Source organism: Anoplolepis gracilipes, chromosome 1 (assembly GCF_047496725.1).
Source record: "Anoplolepis gracilipes chromosome 1, ASM4749672v1, whole genome shotgun sequence".
NCBI lineage: Eukaryota > Metazoa > Arthropoda > Insecta > Hymenoptera > Formicidae > Anoplolepis > Anoplolepis gracilipes.
Window position 1 is genome coordinate 23,885,308 of NC_132970.1, and position 21,214 is coordinate 23,906,521.

A 21,214-nucleotide genomic window follows, 5' to 3' on the forward strand; every position below is an offset into this window, starting at 1 on the left:
CACCCGAAGAACGCGATCGATAAAGTAACAATGTTAGCTCGATGCTACCTCGTCAGGCTCCGATGTCGAGACGAGTGAAAGGGCTGAGTGACGGCCTTGTCGGATTCGATGTAACAACCCTTCGACGTCGATACGACGGTCCCGATAAGGTGGGGAAACGAAGCCGTGCGGAAAGAGAAAAAATAATTATTTCCCGAGCACACAGATGCGGTACGATTCATGTTGCCAGTGGTAAAGTCGTATATATAGTCAGCCCTCTTTACGTATATCGATAGAAAAGTGAAAACGACGTTCATATTTCTATGAATCTAATCTATGTAAAGCCATTTTCTTTTAATTAAATTAAAAAACAGTATTTGTTTCTTATCTCACAATTAATTTCAATATATGGTCAAATGTACGGCGCATTTTTTGTCTCCCATTATATATTAAACAATTATAAAAAGATTAAAAAAATAACGCCCAGCTGCATTTTTTAAATTAAATATTTTTAAATAGATACGACACATTGTTTGCACAATTATAGGGCACTTGGTTTTACAGTTACATTCCCCAAGTTGCGTTCTGTAATGTATGTTTTCCACGATGTGCCGTCGTAACGACGGCAAAATAGAAGCTGTAAGAGTCGCAGAAATGTACGATAACTATGCACGTCCCGAAAATTAAATTCGTATTGCGGCACGACTCACCCCTCTCTCCTTCTCAAACGAGTCTGCGCAGTCGGCTATCTGCTAGATAGCCGGGCGTCTTTAAGTCTCCTTCTACTTTATACGACCGTTATCGTGGCAGCCTATCTCCTGGATGGACCTTTCGCACCCCTGAACGACTTGGCCGCACATATGCGATGAACTCCCTTTTACTTCTCGTGAATTTGTTGGGGTTGGCGATAATGGTGACCCTCTTCTATAGGAGGAAGGAGGAAGGGGGGAGGGGGAAGGGGGAAGGGGGAAGGGTAAGAGGATGGCCGACATAGAATGAAAGAGAGAAAAAGATGGAGATGAGCGCGCGAGAATCTGACTGCGTTCACATGCACGAGGGGACTGAGATTCGATGTTGCGTGAAATATAATACCTACTTTACGACGGAAATACCAATCCCATCGACGCGATCGGAAATCCACCGTGGAGCGATTAAGTTCAACGAGCTTCCCGCTACGAAACTTTCTTTTGCCGAAACGATCTTTTTCGGACTATCTGTTACATATACAGAGCTTCAAAAGACTATGACTTTAGTTAAATTATCTCAACGTATTATTATAATATTTACTATTGACTGATTAGCAGTTAACAAAATTTAAAGACTCGTACGCTTCTCTCGATGCTTTTATATTTATAGTTGAATTAACGCTCGCTACGCTAAACCACAAACCGCGGTCTGTGATTCGTTCCGGAAGGCGGGCTCTTATCGATGGCGACGTAGCCGAGATAGTAGTCAGGGACACGGAAGTATCGTATTCGTCTCCCGTTGGATGATGTCATAGTTGAGCACAAGGTTGTGTATAGTCAGATAATAATTATAAGTTACAAACTTGTCGGGGTCGGCGTTTCGTGGGTTATAGCGCGGAGCCAGGGGGATAGTATCGGAGGGATGGGAGGGAGAAGGGGTGACGCGCGAAGCTAGAACGAGCGGAGATGGTGTGAGTCCTGGTTGCGGCTCGGCGAGCGGACACTATCGCGTTACGATGTTGCATTAATCTGCAGCAAGCAAGTATCGGCAGCCACCGGCCCCTGGGTGGGTTTGCGAGGTCGTTTCTGGGGGTACGGAAGAGGACGATACTGCGCGAGAGGATGGCCCGGCAGACGGGATAGCTAACCTACATGCTTCCTAAATATATTGTCGGTATAACACGCCACGGTAGGAGGGAGAGAACGGCGAGGGACGTGGGTCCAAGAGTAGCGGAGGCAGCAGCTCTTCGGCGAGAGAGTGGTGTGTATCGTCCTCCCTACACTCGTTCCGCTCGTGTATACTGCAACGGTACGAGACGAGGGAAACGAAGCGAGCGAGCGAGTCGGAGGAAAGTACCGCGACGAGCGAAAGAGGGACGGACGATGGTCTGTCCAGGATATGGGTGTGTAATGGCATGTGTAGTGGTCGAGGGCGAGACAGGGTTGCTGGGACAGCAGTATGTCCCCGAGGCCCGAGCACATCGCACGGAGGACGCACACGTGTATACACGCGGGGGAATGTATGGTGTATACTATATACATATATATATATATATATATATATATATATATATGATTCTCATCCACACATATATCCCCATGTCGCACTTAATGCTGCCTGCGAAATGAGTAGAGCTATAGAGGGAAGGAGAGAGAGAGAGAAACGCTGTATTGTGTGCGCATAGAGAAAAAGAGACACCGCATGAACGTTCAGACAACTGCTAGGTATACGCTATACGTACGTGAGAGAAAGAGGTTTCTAGGAAAGAAACACATCCATGCGTCGAGCTCTGAAACGACGATTCGCGAAGCGAAGCTAATCGCGCGATCATTTGCCACTTGCGTTGGTGTGCCGATATGGAAAGCATACCGCAAAGCCGTTTGATTATACTCGTTTTGTATTCTCACGCCGGATCCTGTAATGAACGCGCGTCATCACTCTCCGCATTAAAACCGCTAAGTAATAAAAGATGTAAATGCGCATCTATAATAATACATAGATAATTTGTTTATTTGCGAAATATGCTATATAGATCCAATATCGGCTGCAATTGTTATATATTTCTGACACGCATTAAAAGTAATGTTTCAAAACTAGACTTGCCCCATTTTCCATATTAATGAATGAAAAGCAATAGGATAACTATAATTTGACTAAATACTAAATAATATTTAAAGGACATTTTTTGACGACGATTACGACGGTGCATTTCAAATCTTCTGTGTTAGTCAAAAATAGTTTATACAAAACAAAAATATTTTGTCAACTTTTTATTTAATTTCAATCAAGTTACAAAGTAATATTTTGTTAGAAAATACGCTTTATTTTTTTATAATAATTTTATTATAAAACATTTCTCGACTGGTTCAAGTTTTCACTGAAACATATTACGATAGTTTTGGAAACATTACACATAAATACATTTCTTTCATCACAAAGGTTTTCACGACGCGCAAAACATCATTCGACATAGTTGAATATTTGACGCACAATATTTATCGTATAAATGTCGGTTGATTTTGATATATACTCAAGCGCATATTTCATCAATCGTGCGTCATAATGAAAACGAAAGAAACAAAGAAATGCAAACGACACGAAGAGAAGAGAAGAGAAGAGAAGAGAAGAGAAGGAAGGAAGAAAGAGAAAAAGGAAGAGAAACAGAGGTAAAGAGGAAAAGAGCCGCTCGACTGTCTCGTCGTGGTTATTCCGGCTTTTTGATATCGGCCGGGTTTCGCCGCGGCAGTATCGAGCTAACAATTAATTATTGGCGGCGCTTCAGAGGGCTGCCGGCAGCCGTAGTTAAACATTACGCGTTCCATATCTTACTGTGCTATCTAATCCCCCCGGGGGCTCGAGCGCTACTGCAGTAATCTCGTTTAATTGCCGGCTGTAGACGCGAGAGTCCCGTTCAATTAGTTTTTCAAATAAACATTAGTTTCCTTAACACGCGGCGCCATAACGTTGCAGGAGGATGAGGAGGAAGGTGGTAGAGTAGACGGCAACGAAGAGGGAAGAAGCGCGATCGAGGGATGACGCGGGAGAAGGAGAGAAAGAGAGAGAGAGAGAGAGAGAGAGAGAGAGAGAGAGGGGCGTAGGTGGTGCAGTCGGAAGGCAGTCGGTGGAGGTGACGGGTCTGTGGAGCAGAAGGGATGCGGTGAATGTGGGAGGGGAGGAACGGCGATGGAGGAGAACGGTGGTGTCGCGGGGTAAGTAATTAACGACACATTTATACGATATCGCCCGTGGGGCGAGGTGAGACGAGGCGAGGCGGTGCGAGAGCCAGGAGCCAGGAGCCAGCAGCCAGGATCCCGTCCGTATGAAGTGCCCCGCTAATAGGAAGCTATGCGCTCGTCGATAGATACCTAGCCCCGACCGGTAACCGGCTACTCCGATCGCTAATACGAACTCTGCGGAGGAAAAGAACTGTGACTCCATTCTACCGTATTCGCGTAAACTTTTCGACAATTTTCGCGCGGATATGGTGTTGGCGCGACAAAAGCTTTTTCGTTAGACGTTCCATGTAAACATTTTCGTTTCCATTTGATCTTAATTCAAGACGCGCGCGCGAACCTAGATTTATATTTTATTTCTCTATATTTAATCGAATTCTTTTCTTTACGAGAAAGAATTTATATAAATTGGAAATTTTAATACGTCGCAGTTATACGGATATCGTCGAAGCCGAATTTTTATGAAATAATACATGATCGACGTGTACCTCTATCTGGCTGGGTGAAAATTGTTTAAATATTATATCTTGTAAGAGTCTTGTGTATAAATGTAACATTTGGCTAATAAAATTTGGAGAAAAACATTGACGTTGCTCTCATTTTTTCATAATAAATATCTTGGATATGATTTTTTTTTTTCTCATAATCCGATCTTGCTTCGATCGTTACGAAGGGAAATGAAATGTTGCTGCAAGAGAGATTACGGCTCTTAGATCCGTTGGGGCATCATTTCGACAATTATCGCAATGATTACAAGGATGCAGAGAATGTTAACGACAAGCGAGCGGTTAATACCACTTTTGTCATCGCGCAAAACGCAACGGCTGCCCGTGCGGCTGGTTATGGTGATGCGGATTATTCACTAATATGATTTACGACGTATTACCCCGACGAGCTAGCGCGCGACTCACAATGCGCACATAATGTGTGGCATAATTTATTAATTTTACTAATGGCTCCTGCCCATTATTATTGATTTCGAGCCGCGCCTCGTTCGGACGGGCGCTGATTTATCCCGGTCGTTATCGCCCCCATGTTAAATCGTCCGCGAACCAGGAGCCGCGAGAGCACAATGCGACGATGCGCGAGCTTTTTCTTTTCCAGAACACGCAGCACCGCGATGCAAACACCGCCGTGCGTTTCATATAGTTATGTATGTGTCGCTGCGAGAGCGCGAGAATCTTCCGAGCCGCGAGATTTACAGTTTGCGCAGTATTATTAGCGGATTCGGTCAAAAGGAAACGACACTCTTATATTTCTCGAAAACGTGTTTCCAATTCTTTATTTAATATCATTTAATATGATGCTTGATATCTTTCCGACACGCAGATTTTTTTTTTACAACCTTTCGTTGTTTTTGTAAAATATTTCGCGCTGCGTTTAATTGCGTCGTCTCGCATATCTGTTTCGAATATCTCATCTTGCAGCTTTCTTTAATTAATACTCTTTTCTTTTCATATATTTCAAATTTAATATATTATCTTTGCGTTATTCAATTTCTTTACATTTTTCATTTTTTTCTTAGATTCTTACGCTGAGCTTCTATTATATTATAACAAATTAATTATTATATTATTTCATTTTGATATACATATGATACATACATATATATAAAAATTCAATAACATTTAAAAAAGTCTCAACTTTTCACATAAATGTACCGTTTGTTATGGTACACGCAAAAAGGGTGAAATAGATTTCCACACTTGTTAGCTTGCGAAAAAATGTGGAGGGTCGCGGGAAACAGACGCGAGGGAGAGATGTGGCTCTGATATTATCGGTTCCAAATCGGATCGGTGACGACGAGTGGAGAGCATGGACATCCTAAACGCGGACACCGCGTTGTCCGAACGACCACACCGACACGATATTAAAACATTAAAATAATATATTGTCCCGCTCGCGAGAGAATCACGTTACAGCTGCGGTGGTGACCCCCGCGCGGAGCAAGGGGGAGGGAGACCACGTTTGACACTCCTCTCGGAGGACTGCTCTCTCCGCGCCAATATAACGTCGTTCCCTCGTCCTTCTCGTCTATCCAAACACAATGTCCCTCCTGGTCGTATAGCTTTCGGGCACGAAAAGAGCACATATAGGCGTAGCCCCCCCCCCCCCTCCCCGCTACCCGTTGCATCATCGTACGTCGGTGATTTTCAGCGGTTTTCGCGTGCAATGGGCACTGCTGCCATCTGGAGCCACGAACAGGAGCGGGTGGATACAGATATAATTCCGTGCTCCCGCTTGCGCATACACACACACACACACACACATACATTTGCACAGACGAGAGATCGGGACGAAACGAAAGAATGGAAGGACAATGATCCTTCGGAGGGCGCAGAAGGAGACGAACTCAATATCTGCGTCCGTCTGTTTGTCCTGCTCTTCGCCGGATTCGACGCCAATCTTACTCCGCGACGCTGTTATTGCACGATCCGTGTCTCCTCGCTCACCACAATAACGTTTTTATTAAATAATAAACATGTATATATGGCTGGTCCCCCTAGCGGTTATCCTTGGACACTCGGGAAAGAATCTCCAATTGCAGCGGCAAAGTTTCAGAATCTCCGGTTTGCCGAATAAAAATAACCGACGATATCATAACTGTCAGTTTTCGTCTTGAATAATACATGTCAAAAAAATGTTTTGCTCGTAATTCAACAATATTCAGTCTATGTCATTACAAAGATTATTACAAACAGGCATGTCGATAGATTTTTTTTTTTTTTTTTTTTTTTTTTCGCACAACGAAAGATTCTATTTATTATCGCATTCAAAAGTTAAGGCTACAATAATCAACTATAAAACTAATGAAATAATTAGATAAATAAGAAAAAAAGTATATTTATCATAATAAATGGTTGATATGAATAGATTGAAATTAGCGCGATCCCCGGTATCGTCGGGGAACAATAGTCGTTTACCTTAATAATACAGAGAAACGCGCGTGTGAAAGCTTCGTCGAATCTGCGGCGATGTTATGCGATGCGACAAAGAAAGAGCAGCGTAATTCAATGCTGTCGCGTGGAGACGGGAAGCATGCGGTTTGAGACAATGCTGCTGTTGCTACTGCTGCTGTTCAGAAGCGGATACCGTGCAATAGACTGGGCGCCGTGGATCGGATATACGGTAACAAGGGAATTACATTACTCTTACTCGATGAAGCTTTGACGATTCCGTTTGAAGTGCCGCGAAGGTACACCGTACACCCACCGTTACTATATACCCGCTGTCACCCCCCGACTTGGTAGCATAGGAGGGTGAGCTTTCACAGAGGGATTATACGAACCTCTTGACTACGGGGACTATTCCAGCTACGTAAACCGCAAGCCGGACAGCTATTATTAGCGAGATACACCTTGCGCGTATACGCGGTCATATGTTGTTGAATAATTACAATCTTGTACTTGTCGCGTTGTTTCTAAACAAATGTCACACTCCACAAGGTAGACTCTACTTAATTGTTACGGAGAAGGGAGAAAGGAGAAGGGGCGAAAGGATTTCTCGCCGACGGTAAGAGACTCTTTGATAAGATGATCGGCTATTTAACCATCTCTCTCGCTGCCGAGCGTTTCTCCGATTTCTTTCGTCGTAATTTGCCGCATGATTACGCGTACGTAACATTGCATAATTGGCGAACACGTACGTAATGACTTCTTGCTCGCGATACGCGAGTCAGCAATACGAGGATAAAAGGAAGAAAGAAAGAAAGGAAACAGAAAAGGAAAAAGAAAAAGAGAAGGAAAAAGAGAAACATAGGGGAAGGAAACTGAAGCGCGCGCTTTGATCTCCGATTTCGATTATACGGAGCGCGACGATACCGATAAGATCCGCGTATGTGCACGCGGAGACTGTCTGCTCTTTAATTCCCATGTCACGCTCGTTGAATTAATAATACGGTAATGCGAGATCAAAAGTATTTTGAGCCCTCAAGGCGAATAGTCTCGACCTTTGATTTTCCCGTAATACGTGAACGTGCTCGCGAGCGCACCGGTGAAATCCTGCGGAACGTTCTTCGACGTGCTTTGACGTCAAAAAGTATTCTTTCCCGCCGGTCCCGCGTCCGTTTTTCTTTTGGTCGCCATTTCCTCCGCGCAAAAATTTCATCAGACTGCCAATAACCGCCGCTTAGTAGCGCCATTCGAAGACTGACGATTAATTATCACAAAGCGACGCGTGTTTGATGTCGGAGGAAATGTTGGTGTGGCCCGATTGATCGGTTAATTTAAAGGGACGGTAAGGAGTGATGAGAGGAAGAGGGAGAGGGAGAGAGAGAGAGAGAGAGAGAGAGAGAGGGAGAGAGCGGAACGCGCGGAGAGGGTAGGCCCTCGGGGTTTGAGGGAGAAAGGGGGAAGACCACGGTTCGAGGCAAAGCACAGAGTGGCTCTGTTGTGCTGCCTTTCGTTCGCCTCGACACTCCGACAGCTCTTTCATCTGCGGATGATTACGTACTACTCCTCGTCGGTCTAAACAAACCCCTCGCCCCCTCACTCCCTCGACCCCTCGTCCCCTCGTCCCCTCGTCCCCTCGTCCCCTCGTCTCCTCTATGCCCGCGTCCTTCATTCCACCACGCTTGGAAATTACTTATCCCGTTACTAAATAATTAATACATTCTTATACGACTGACATCAAACTATATCGAACGCGACTATAGTTGTAGGAGAGAAAAAACATTCGAATATGTGGATGCCAATGATAATCTAAGTGCTTTTTTTCAAAACCTAGTAGTAGATAATTGAATTAAGTTTTAGTAAATATTGTTTTTTTTTCTTTTCTTTTTTCAAAGTTCTCTTCAATGATAAGGCTACTACTCGATTCACGCTTCTATTTGAAACTTCAAAGCTTCAGTTGCACCTACTTCCGGTTTGTCCCCCAAAAAAATGATACCATCACTAATGATTACTTTGGGTGTGTTTCAACAATGAAAATTTGTTCCCCAACTTTCTGTGATGTTCCATTTTTGAAAAAAAAAAAAAAAAAAAAAAATAACGACGGCAGGGGTGGTCTGAATCACTTTGTATATTAAGACGTAACGAAATTTGAGACAACATGCCTGGCGATTTGCGTTCATTACCGAGACAAACGTGACTCTGGCGGGCGATTAATTACGCGCGACACCATCATCCGTGTATAACTCGCTGTTTCGCGCAGCCCGTTTTTCACCACTCGTCGTCGTCGTCGGCGTCGGCGTCGGCGTCGACGTCGGCGGCGTAGGCGTCGGCGAAACAGCGTCTTCCGTCTCGTGCCAGAGCTCCCCGTCGTCCTTAACATTAACGTCACGGCGTTTCTCGACGGAGTCACAATTATGCACCGGCGGAAATAACATTTACTTAGTCGAGTCCCCGCCCGAGTATTGTGGACCTGACACATATCACCTCAGCCGCGTAACTTCTCTCGGTTGCGTCGTCTTGCGCGACGTCGTCTTGCAGCTTAAACTTGACTTGAACTTGCCGCGCGTCGCTCCGCGTGGAGAAACGCGGAGCGCAACGTGTTGCATGATGTATCGGGGAACGGAGCGCGAAACAATCTCAGAAATGAGGATCTGATTCATTGCACGTGAGTGAGAAAACGTGTCGGCCAGTCGCGAGAGATTCTTTCGCCTCGCGAGACGAGGAGCGACGTGTCGGAAACGACACACTCGCCCGCGTTAACCGTGTCCCTCGCGCGCGCGCGAGTATAAATTCCCGTCGCCCTCGGTAACGGGGACATTAGCACATCGAATCGGAACGGAGTTGCAATATGTACGAGCACAAATGTTTCAGCTGTCACTCATTATTCTATTGCGACTGTAGCGATTTTTAGAAACGTATAAATATAACGCGCGACCCGTTTTCCAACGTGACCCCTATTCGTCGCGAAAACGATCGGACCGGAGTCGCTTCAATTCATAATACGACCTACTTTACGGAATGTCTTGAAATTTATTTCACACGACACGCATTGATCGCGTTTATTATAATATTACCCACCAATTGATTTTCAAACATTTTATACCATCTATCAAACAATGACACGCTGTTAATATGAATATTTTCATTTGAATATTTTTCTTTCATCTTCTAATTACTTTATTTACGTCACTTTACGCCGTCAAAGCAATGGCATATTTCTTTTAATATTAAACTTGTTTGATAATTTCACATCTTTAATGATTTTATATAAACTCTCTTTCTCTCTTCTCTTTTAAACGTTTTATACAGTCGTATGTATCATTTTTACTTAATCATTTAAAAATTATTACACTACACACATTTAATATTAATTTTTTTTTTAACTACATACTATGGTGAAACACACATTTATTTATATTCTGGTTTTATACAAGTGATTACTTTGATTCATTGTATCGTATATGAAAAAAAAAAAAAATTTATCAACATACATATAAGACCAAATTATATATTATTAAAATTTGACGATTCTCTCGATATTCTTACGCAACAGTATCGACTTTCCCTATATACATTTCTGCCGTTGTATAGATGGCAAAGAGGTGCAGCGATTTAAAAAACGTCGACTTATGAAACCAAGCTGTCAGTCTCGCGCGACCGCGCGACCGCGCGACCGCGAAACGCGTGTATCGAGACACGGATATATGTTGAAACGCGGTATCGGCTTAATTTACGATCGTCTGGGACCTAAGTCTCCGGGCGCCGCGTCTTCTGGTCCTCTTACATAAAAATCAGGAAACTGCTCGCGGCCGAGACCGGCCACAAATCATCGTCTGTCATCTCGCGGAACGAATGGCCGTGCGGAATGGCGGCGCGGTTGCCTCCGTCGCGCGACGCGCGACGTGTGCGGAACATGTGCACGGCGACGAATCTACATCATTCTGTCGGGCCAATGGACCGAAAGATGCCGCCGGAGTCTTGCTCGTCGCCGGAATATCCTCACGGACTGGCGTACGCGCGGGAATTCCGCGTCAAAGCCCGACGACGATCCCCGGTAAAGAGAGAAAAACACGAGAGGGGAAAATCACGTCAAACCGGGAAGCAACGATCGGTAGATCGAGGGACCCGGGGAATGGGACAGGACCAATGTTCCGGGGATGGCCGATTTGAAATTCCAAAACTTTCCTGATAACGTTTCTCGCGGAGGAGATGGTACCCGAGTAGATACGCGTGCACTGTATCGCCGATCGTTGCCGATCTTCCATCCTTGGTGCTTAGTGCGCGATCAACGAAGAGATCGTTACTCGTCAAGAACTCGACCAAGCGTAACGACTCTCGTGCTGAAATATTCATCGCAGCAACTTCTTTCGTGGATAGAAAGGGAGACAGAGAGAAATAGAGAGAGAGAGAGAGAGAGAGAGAAAGAGAGAGAGAGACTGCGTCTTTTCTTTCTTTGTTCGCGACCAAGTTTGCGATGGCTAGAGTTTCGGGATACGCTATGAACAAATGCAAGAGATATCTAATACGTATATTGATCGAAATTCATGTTGGTCCTAATGTGATTATGACCATTTACCGATGGAAACAACGCCAACGATGATGAAATGGTGGCCGTTCCCTGTCATATAAAAATATACATGCATTATAAGAATTATATAACCATTTACATTTGTTTCCGTAAGTAATTCGACTTGGACGTGGGACGCATGAATGGCTGTCAACAAATTATATCGAAATATATTTTTGTAGCTTTATCGTGGCAGTTTATTAAAATAAATCGCCGGAATGAAATATGACAATAGATATAAAGCGGAAATAAATGATTGACGATGACCGAATCGCGAAAAATGGAACGGACTTTGCGGAAATAAAATAATACGTGATTGAAAGCGCAAATGGATGAGATAAATCAGAAAATAAATAGCCGTGATAAAAGTAGAATGAACGGTAATACGCATTAAGGCAGCGAACGATCGATGAACGTGATAAAACCACGTAAAAATGAAATAATGTATACAATATATATATATAATCGCGAATATGGAATAAAATAAGCGCTCGTTGTAAACCTTGCGTGCGCGGCTGCGGTTATTATTATTATTATTAAAGTACCTCGGTCTCTCTAAAAGGCTGAAGCGCCAAATTTGATAAAACGCGGATATGCCCAAAATCGACCGTGCGAAAATACGATCAAATGCTCGCATAATCGGATAAAAGTCGGTTCCCCTGCACAAACAATGCAGTAGTTACAATACACAAATAATTTCGACGCGACGCAAAGTGTGCAGCCGAAAGAAACAGATAGGATAGGTTAGGTCTCTCGATGCTGCTCAAACTTTGCATGTACTTTTCATTCCACGGGAACGGGCACGCGCCGTATCAGCGGGAGAATAGACAACGAGTTACTAATTTATTTATCCTTCTCTCGCTCGAATTCTCGTCGGCAAGACGAAGGGGAAAAAAAAAAAAAGCCCGTCGTCCCCCTTTTCCCTTTCCGTTCGAAACGAAATTGCAGCCGCGCCTGCCGCGCGCATTTCCTTTGACAGGAAAAACGGATTGAAAGTACTCGCAAGTTTATTTGCGCAGTTATTGTCGGCTCTAAGACTACGCCGCGGGTTCAATTAGCGAATTAAACTTTTAAGCGGCGCTTCCTTTGACACCGACGGCTCTCATCCTTTCCGTGGCCATTGTTTACGCGTCTTTTGTTTGACTCCACGGAAATTATGAGGGCGCTCATGATTTAAAGGCGAGGGGAAAGATCTCGTCGAAAATCCTCGTGAAAGACGACTCTCGAGGAACCGTCCTCGTGAAGAGCGACGAATTCTCTTTCCTTCCCTTCCCTTCCCTTCCTTATCCTACCCTTTCCTTCCCTTTCTTTTCCTATCCCCGGCCCTCACCTACCCGGCTTTGTGCTTAATCGCAATTCTTTTACGGTTAAGTGAAATGCCTTCTTCTCGTCTTGGCAGTCATTAAAGTGGATTCAATCGATGGACGCTCGTAACAAATAATCAGACTGAATTAAATGGACTCTCTCGACGAAAGCAGATGCGAAATAGAGCGAAGAATTTTAGAAGAGAAGACACAAGAATCGTCCCAATGTGACAATTTATTCTTTCTATCCAATTAAAGATTACGAACAAGAATGAAACTATTGCGCGCACGCCATACTCTATTTGATTAATTGTGAACAACTTTCAACATCTTTCTCGATGAAAATTTTCAACATGATTGTAGCTTTCATTTATTTTTTTTTTTTTTATTAAAATTATCCATAATGATCTAATCAATCGAATATATTTCTTATTGTTGGATGGATACACGTAGGCGAAGAAAAGTTTACGCGCATACACGAATTCGTAATGAAATTCTTCTGGTAAAAGGAGAAAACGGCTGTAACAATTTTAGAAAGATTTCTCGAGTCATCTTGTCCCTCGACATGGCACTTTTACAATCACGCCTGATTCGGGCAACCTCGAATTTCGCGAGTTTACGGGAGATTAAGGCGAGTCTAGCTACGAATCAGCTTAGATGTAAGAGCGACGAGGACATCGGAGCAGGGATGAGAAAGAGGTGAGAGGGAAAGGGGAGAGATAGAAGAGCGTGGAAGAGGAGACACGAGAGTCGCGGATCCTACAGACGGAAGTTTCCTCCTCAAATTAACCAGCTCGAGAGACGCTACGTAAACCGAGATTATTATAATCTCTCCGAGGCCTGACTGCGGTAGCATTAAACGAAGAGACGCGCCCTTTGTTTCTTGGTGTACGCACGTACATGTGTATGTGGTCGCGGTTGGAAGAAGGAGGTGGAGGGGCACAGGGGACAGAGGACAGGGGACAGGGACGGTTAAAGAGCTCCGGTATGCCGGTTGGTTGCTGCTTCACAGTCGCTCTCACACAGCGGAATTTGCTGGCGACTTTCCGATGCGTTCGCTCTCGGTAATGAAACCTAGAAACGGATTAGCTTTAAGGTTTGCGATAATGGCGCAAAGAAAGAATCGCCGTTTGCCAAGATCTTACGCAAATCCGGTCACGAACGTGGGGTCGCACGCGAAAATTTTCGTCTTTCTTTTGCCCGCAGTTATTGGCTCGGTTACAAAACAGACGCTTGAGCCTGTAAATAAGTTTGATTATAACCATATCTCGAATGAATACACATACATATAACTGAAGTAAAAAACATGCGTGGAAAAGTATAGAAGGGATCGTCGCGTCGACGGTAATCAGTCTATTAGCCAAACCCGACAATATCGATAGTCGTGTAATAGCCTGATAACGCGAACATTATTAGGTATCTGCGATAACTACCGGCTATTTCTGATTCAAAGTCCAAGAGCAAATTTGCCGAAACGGATCAGCAATTACCCTCGGAATTGGATCGTACAATCGCGCCGCTCCCCGATTCCCACTCGCCGATTTCGCGGGGAGGGATTCTGCGATTGGGTTGCACGTCATCGATAAACGTTTCTTTTCACGCGCAAATTGTTTCTTCATTTTAACCGAAGATCCCACCGCGCCGCATGCGGCCGCGGTCGTTAATCGTCAGCAACACCGAACCTGAGCTACAACTATAAATCGCGCGCGGCAACTACTTTACGTTTGTTTCCATAAAATGCAACGGCCGCACAAACGCCCCCGGCGTTTCCCCATCGCACTTAATCCCGGGGTATTTATTCGCATAATAATAATAGTAACGCCGTTGGAGCGTTTTCAAGAATTATAGCTGTCCTTGCCTCCTACGATAAATGAGTCCGGAGGATTAGCTAAACAGTGGCTCAAAAATGTTATTATATAGCGGCATGAATATTCATCAACCGGCGAACTCAGCGGCTCGCTTTTAAAACGTTTCACAACCCCGTTTCTCCTCTTGTTCCAGCAGCGCAGAATCGCTTTGACACAGCTGAGTCAGTTTAAGTACTTGAATGGAAGTGATTATCTTCCGAGAGAGTCACCTTCTCCGTATGCTTAATTTTGATTACTCGCGCTAAATGATATGGATAAAAAAAGGCGCTTTCCATCATATTATATTTACCACGTGTTCTACATAATAATGACATCGATTTTCAACATTTGCTTTAAATATCTCTTTCGAGCGCTTTCAAACATTAATTGATCCTATATTATATAATATCGACAGAGTTTTGAACATATTATTATTCATAAAATCGATATTGAGTATTTACATTTTTAGAACATTGCTTTTCTCAGCATAACTGTTTTTGCATTATGAAAATTTGTTGCAACACGTAGAAATAGATTTTCTAGTTTTTCTTTTCTTCTCGTTACAGCATTCTAGGCATGCGTTATTTTTGTTTGGATTAAAGTTTTATAAGAAATAAATGAAATTTATGTCATCTCGGAAAAATGTCGTTAAACGGATTAAACTTAAAAATTTGGAACATATTCTCAATCGCGAAAGAGCGAAATAAGCATTTTGAACTTGGCTCTAGGGTCGGGGTGGTATGTCCAAGAGATTGATTTCTTCATGTAGAACAGGACCGCGGTAATTGCTAGAATGAATCTCGAGGTAAGAAGGATGGCCAATAAGGAAGGGCACGTAGAAGGCGTGCCTCGCGCTCGAGGATTGCACTATGAATTGATATCTTACTTTGATAAAAGTTTAATCGCACCATGTATGTGTGTGTGCGTGTATTAGAAAAATTTGAAATTGCGATTAAATCCGCAAATGCAATATTGATGACCTCAGCGTTTCATATCTGATAGAAAATAAACGTGTGTTGATTTCTTACTTCCTTATTAGTTTATGATGGAAACAAGATATACATACGTATGTATATTGAAGTGACGCTTAACCCTACGATAATTTCTTGAACAGCGATAAACAAGATTATACGCGTTTATTTTATATCCCATAATACGTAGCACATTATCGAATAGTTTATGCGATAGCATAAACTTGTTAATAACAAGAGTCTTTTTTTTCAGACAGGTTTAAACAGAACGTATTTCGCACAAGCATAATAGTATTACGCAAACGTACCATTGTAAGATTCTTTAAGACCCGTATCGACCTACGACGTATAAATCATTCGCCAAAGAGCTAACCGTAATCGCATGTTGTCGCGTGTAGACTAGATCTCGTTAAAGTTTTCGCATAAATTCCACATTGTGGGGGAAGGGGGAGGAGAAGGGGGAGGAGGGGACAAATTGAATCTCTCGTTGCGCAGATAAGCGCGACTTAAGAGTCACGCGTGTAGCCGTTGTGATATTTACGCACCTCGCAACGTACGCGTATACGAGTATATATATGTACGCGGCTATTCAATCACGAAGTGCGTGCTCGCGATAATATACGCATAATGCCGTGGCGATATTTCGCGCCGCTCAGGAAGAGAATGCATATACCAGAGACTGCCGGCGTTAAATCACACACGTATGCTCGCGTGTGCGTACGCACACGCGTGTGCGCGAACGCGCGTGCATGAACGAACCCGCTCTCGCCCAGGGCGATGGTGAAATATTGAAAATGGTGATTAATTAAAAGGTACACTCGTTAAGCGGGATTACATGTGCGATTGATATTTTTGCTGGGACCTCTCCGGGTTCGTGTAATCGCGTTAACGTGGCCGCCGAATTTAATTTGCTTTTCGTTCGATGCGCGCGCCCACCCGTTCATTCGCGGTCGTCGCGCGCGGATTGATTCGGACTGAATAATAAGCGAGGTACAGGTCCGAGAAAAGTGCAGTAATTAGCGCCTCTCCGTCGGCTTCATCCCTCTGCTCTTTTGCGTGCCTGCCGGTACTCGAGCTGTCAGCGAGAAGGCGATCTTGCCGAAAGTATTTCTAGCAAATTGGTTTAGCGAGCGATATCGGGAGAAAAACGCCAACTTATGTATAAAGGAAGCACGATAGTCTTGCTATTTTCCCTTAAATCGGATATATTGATCAGAAAAATATTCCGATAAAGAAAATTGTATGCGTTTTAGGTAACACAGTTTGCATAAAATACAAGATATAATTGAATTGTATATCATGTATTATCGTTTAAAATTTTAAATAAAAAAACCAACTATGCGACATTTTTTTATTTTAATAGATTAATTTTTCATCTTGTAAATTATATGCTAAAGAGTATATTTTTTATTGCGTTTATATTAGGACGAGGAAAGATGGAAATATGAATTGTCTGTGTCTACGACATCGAAATTTAAATAGGGTAAACTAGAGTGTATGATGGCCATAGACTGTAATTTTTTCATAGTGCGCTTTTTTAGTCATTATCAAAGATAATCGATATTTACAGAAGTTTATGTGCATACATTGTTCGAAATAACGATATTGTGAATCTTCATCACATTTTTACTTTTGACTACCTGCAAAGTTTTTCATTTGTCTACTAAAAACCGTTATAACGTCGAATAAATTACAGTTAAGCTATCGTAATCGACGTAAGACATATTATAAAGATATGTAAATTATTATACGACGTATAATTTTTATTTTCGTTTTCACTATCTTTTTATAAATATTATAGCCATCTTTTTCTTAAAAGTTGGGTAAGATGGCCAATGCTTATGTTGTACTATTTTGATAATATAAAATTTCTATTAAATATTTTCCTTTTAATTTCAATAATATTACGTAATTTAAGCTTCAGGGAAGATAATATGTCAAACACTATTGAAAAATAAAAGTATATTTTTTGCATTTAAAAAAAACTATGGCCATGTTACTCGAGTTTATCCTATACATACATCGAGAAGTAATAGAGATGTCAAAAGTTTTTAACGATAAGCAAAAAGTGCGTGTCTTGTGCAAAAAAAAAAGTCGATTGACAACCGACGCAGAAAAATAGAGAAAGAAAGTAAACATCGACTGGCAAGCGCGGCCGGTCCAAGCACTTCGATAACGCGATAAGGCGAGGTTAAACCCATGTTTGGCGGGCAGGTTATAGGTTAAACGGTGAGCTAGGGGGTGCAACAGGTCGCGTGAACTTGGGTGAATTTTCTGTTCCAGGGCGCGCTGTCTGGCCCTCCGGCACCCCCTTCGCCCCCTTCGCCACGCCATCATTAGTCAATGTCGACGCTTGTAGCACGTGGAGCTCCGCAGAATGCAGCATCTGCCTGATATCCCTCTGTATCTCTCGTACAAATCCGTGCTGCGAACCACAAAGTCAGCGAGGCCTCCTTCCCCTCTTTTCTCGTTTGCTTCTGTACCACGTACATTAACTGCCGTTTTTCAGGGATGTCCATCGATGTGAACCGCATGGTGAGTTTATTTTTTCACATGATTAAACGTGAATCACGAACCTTGTACAACGTATGATACAACGTCGATGATAATGTCAAGCAATGATATCTTTAGCTAACGGAATTTTATTGTTTTTCAATCTAGATTAAAAATTTGAAATACTAAAATAGCTGAGTCAATCCAAATTTAAGCTGTCAAGTACCTTTCAATATGATATTTCTTTCTTTATCTCCTTCTTTAAAATTTTATTTTTATAAACTTTTAATTATTATTAATAAGGAGAAAAAAAAGCAGAAAAAATGACATAAGAGAAAAAAGGCCAAGTTTCTAAATTGATATACTTATAATAACAGTTGAAATTATGCATAATTCTTTTTGTACTTGAGATGAAAAATTATTTTTCCAATTTCAATGTGCGTGTACTAATATTAAAGTCAAAAACATTTCGCTTTACATAAATTACAGCTCAATGTGTACAGCTGAATAATAAATAAAGTATTGTACCTATCTCTTACGAAAAGTAAAAGATAATTATATAAATAAATTCATATATCACCAATGATAATTTAAATGAGCTATACAATGATGGGAGAAAAATGATAATAATTTTAATACATGTATATGTAATCCCTTTTTCGCGGAAGTGACGAATAGATCCAGCCACTTACCGTTACGATAATCGTTATTCACGATCCTTGTAAAGTATGATAAATGCGATCGTTATACGCCGTGACTCTAAGAAACAAACGTGCGCGAACGCCGAAAGTCAAGTAACAGACGAGTGCGGAACACAGACGACACGGGGATGAAGGTAGGTTGGGCAGAAGGGTTAGCACCCGCAGAATTTAGCCAGCCCTCGCTTGGTCGAAGAACAAAGCTTGATTTATTGTAATGAGTTTGCAGGAGTTAAGAGGTCTGCCCCCGCTCCCGGCGTCGCCTCGATATTCAGACTCGTGCGGTTTGATGGGGATCCTCGGATCAACCCCCGTCATAAACCCTTCTTAGCGGCGACCACCCTCGTAACCCCCTCTGAAATATGCATGAACCCCCTGCATACTGATTGCGTTATTTGTATCACCTACGAGAAATCGCCGCGAAATCGCGTCTGCACTTGGCTCGTATGATCCCGCATGAAAGCCGCGAAGTTGCCTCTTCTTCCATCATCGATCGGCATACAAAGGCAAAGATCCTTTTCGAAGACATTCAAGTTCCCGTGTCATAATAGTATTACTCGAGACACGTTTTTTCGTGATACCGCACGGTTTCTTAAAGGATTTTAGCAAGGAAAATATTTTGAAAAGCCCAGGCATTCTTTGCCAAGCGATATAATAATTGCGATTAAAGGTTGAGGCAGATAATAGCAGTGAAAAATACTGACAATGAATGATAAGATACTTTTCTCATACAATAGAATTTTATTTTTAAATTTGTGCACAACATCAATTTGATAAGATTTTATAAGATTACAATTTCACTGTGGTATCAGCTTCGATATCACATCGTATCGTCAACATGTAATTATAACGATCAAATAATCGGGCGTTCGCTCGTGTCAAGAAACGATGTCGCGTTCCATCACTGTCGAAAGGTGAACATCAATCGGTCTTTTCGTCGTTTCACAAACACAAGATACGTCTTCGGGTACCACATCGATACGACGACACGATGATCGATGATCGTCATCGACAACTTGTGTACAAAAACAGAAAATTTAAGTTGCTCTCGTATTTCCGATCGTTCTACTTACATCGTCCATGCGCCTAACAATAACATGTGTAACGACGTAAGCCGAATATATAATATTAACACATTTCCACTTCTTAACCCATCTGTTAATAAATGAAAAATTATTTCTTTTTTTCCGCCCGCGCAAAGAGTAATATATTTAATATATTTTATTGTTAATTTTGAGTAAAATAATAATTTTTGTAATCATCTCTCACGTACACAAAATGTAAGAATAATTTATGAGAAATGAAAATTATTTATTCGAAATCAACTGTAATTCATCAAAAATTATTTACTTAAAATCACATGTAATTCATCATCTTGTGAACAAAATTTATTCCTTTCTTTTTACAGTATTTGGAAATGTGGACCTAACACATTTAAAGAATATTTAAAAAAAATATGTTATTACCAATTATAAGAGAAAAAAAAAAAAAACTATACGTTATCGCACCATATTTCTCTCCCGAGCGTAGCATAAAAATGTATCATCTACCTAATACAGTTCCTACCGTTGTCAAAACAGCGGGCTTTTCACGGGCTAGAATCGATCATTCGACAACAGAGGGTGGCAACGCGTCGCGCATTTTACAAACGACGAAAACTGTAAAAAATGGCGTGCGATTTAGCGAGCGAGCTCGTTCGTCGGAACGCATCGATTCCCTGCCGAAAACGCTGAATTCATTGGGAATTGACGGGGGAGCCATAACTCGCGTCTCGGTTTGACATTAATGCCTCCCCTACTTCGTGCCTCGCAGATAGGCAAGGGGGTTAAGCTCACTGCGACATATTTATGGAGAGGGCGAGATGCTATCAGGCACGAGGAACTTGCCCGGGTTTGCCCGATCGCTCCGCGGCTGCGGAGCCCGCCCTTCCTACAATCTACTTCGCAATTATCGGGCCCGACGTTAATATTTGACCCGAACCATCGTCCCGGCGCACCACCTCGATTTTGGAACTAACATCCCCCACACACACACACACACATACACATACACACACACACACACACACACACACACACGCGCGCGCGCGCGCGCGCGCACACACGCACACGCACACTCGCAACTTCACCTATAATACCGTCACGCTCGTCTCTACGGATCGCATCGTCGAGTCTGGTCGAGTGTGCTTAGGAAAGTTCAATATTTGTGGCCGGCCGAATGACACCAAGTTAAGGGTTGTTGTAAAATATCTCGAGCAATCACGAGTGACAACATACTACATGTTAATTAATTATCTTTATTATGATATTACTTAATCGAGCTTTCTCCAATGCATCATTATTTATTTATTATTCTTGCATATTTTAATTTGCATTTTTCTTGAATGAAATTTAAATTTAAATTTATTATCGGAAAAGTAGGTATTTTAGATATATATTTTTTTTTTTTTTTTGCGCAATGTTACGTAAAGATTATCAAATTCAATAAATATATACTTAATTATATACATGGATATGTAAAAACATATAAGATTCATTCAAATAT

General features: G+C 42.3%; 1 protein-coding gene across 2 annotated transcripts in view; it reads left to right on the plus strand.

The window, feature by feature from the left end:
- Positions 1-21,214, plus strand: part of LOC140670888 (uncharacterized) — a 376,593-nt gene that overhangs the window by 35,909 nt on the left and 319,470 nt on the right. For both annotated transcript variants that reach the window (XM_072901711.1, XM_072901751.1), the window contains exon 3: positions 17,763-18,014. The gene's annotated coding sequence lies outside the window, so the exon portion shown is untranslated. The remainder of the gene's footprint in view (positions 1-17,762; positions 18,015-21,214) is intronic.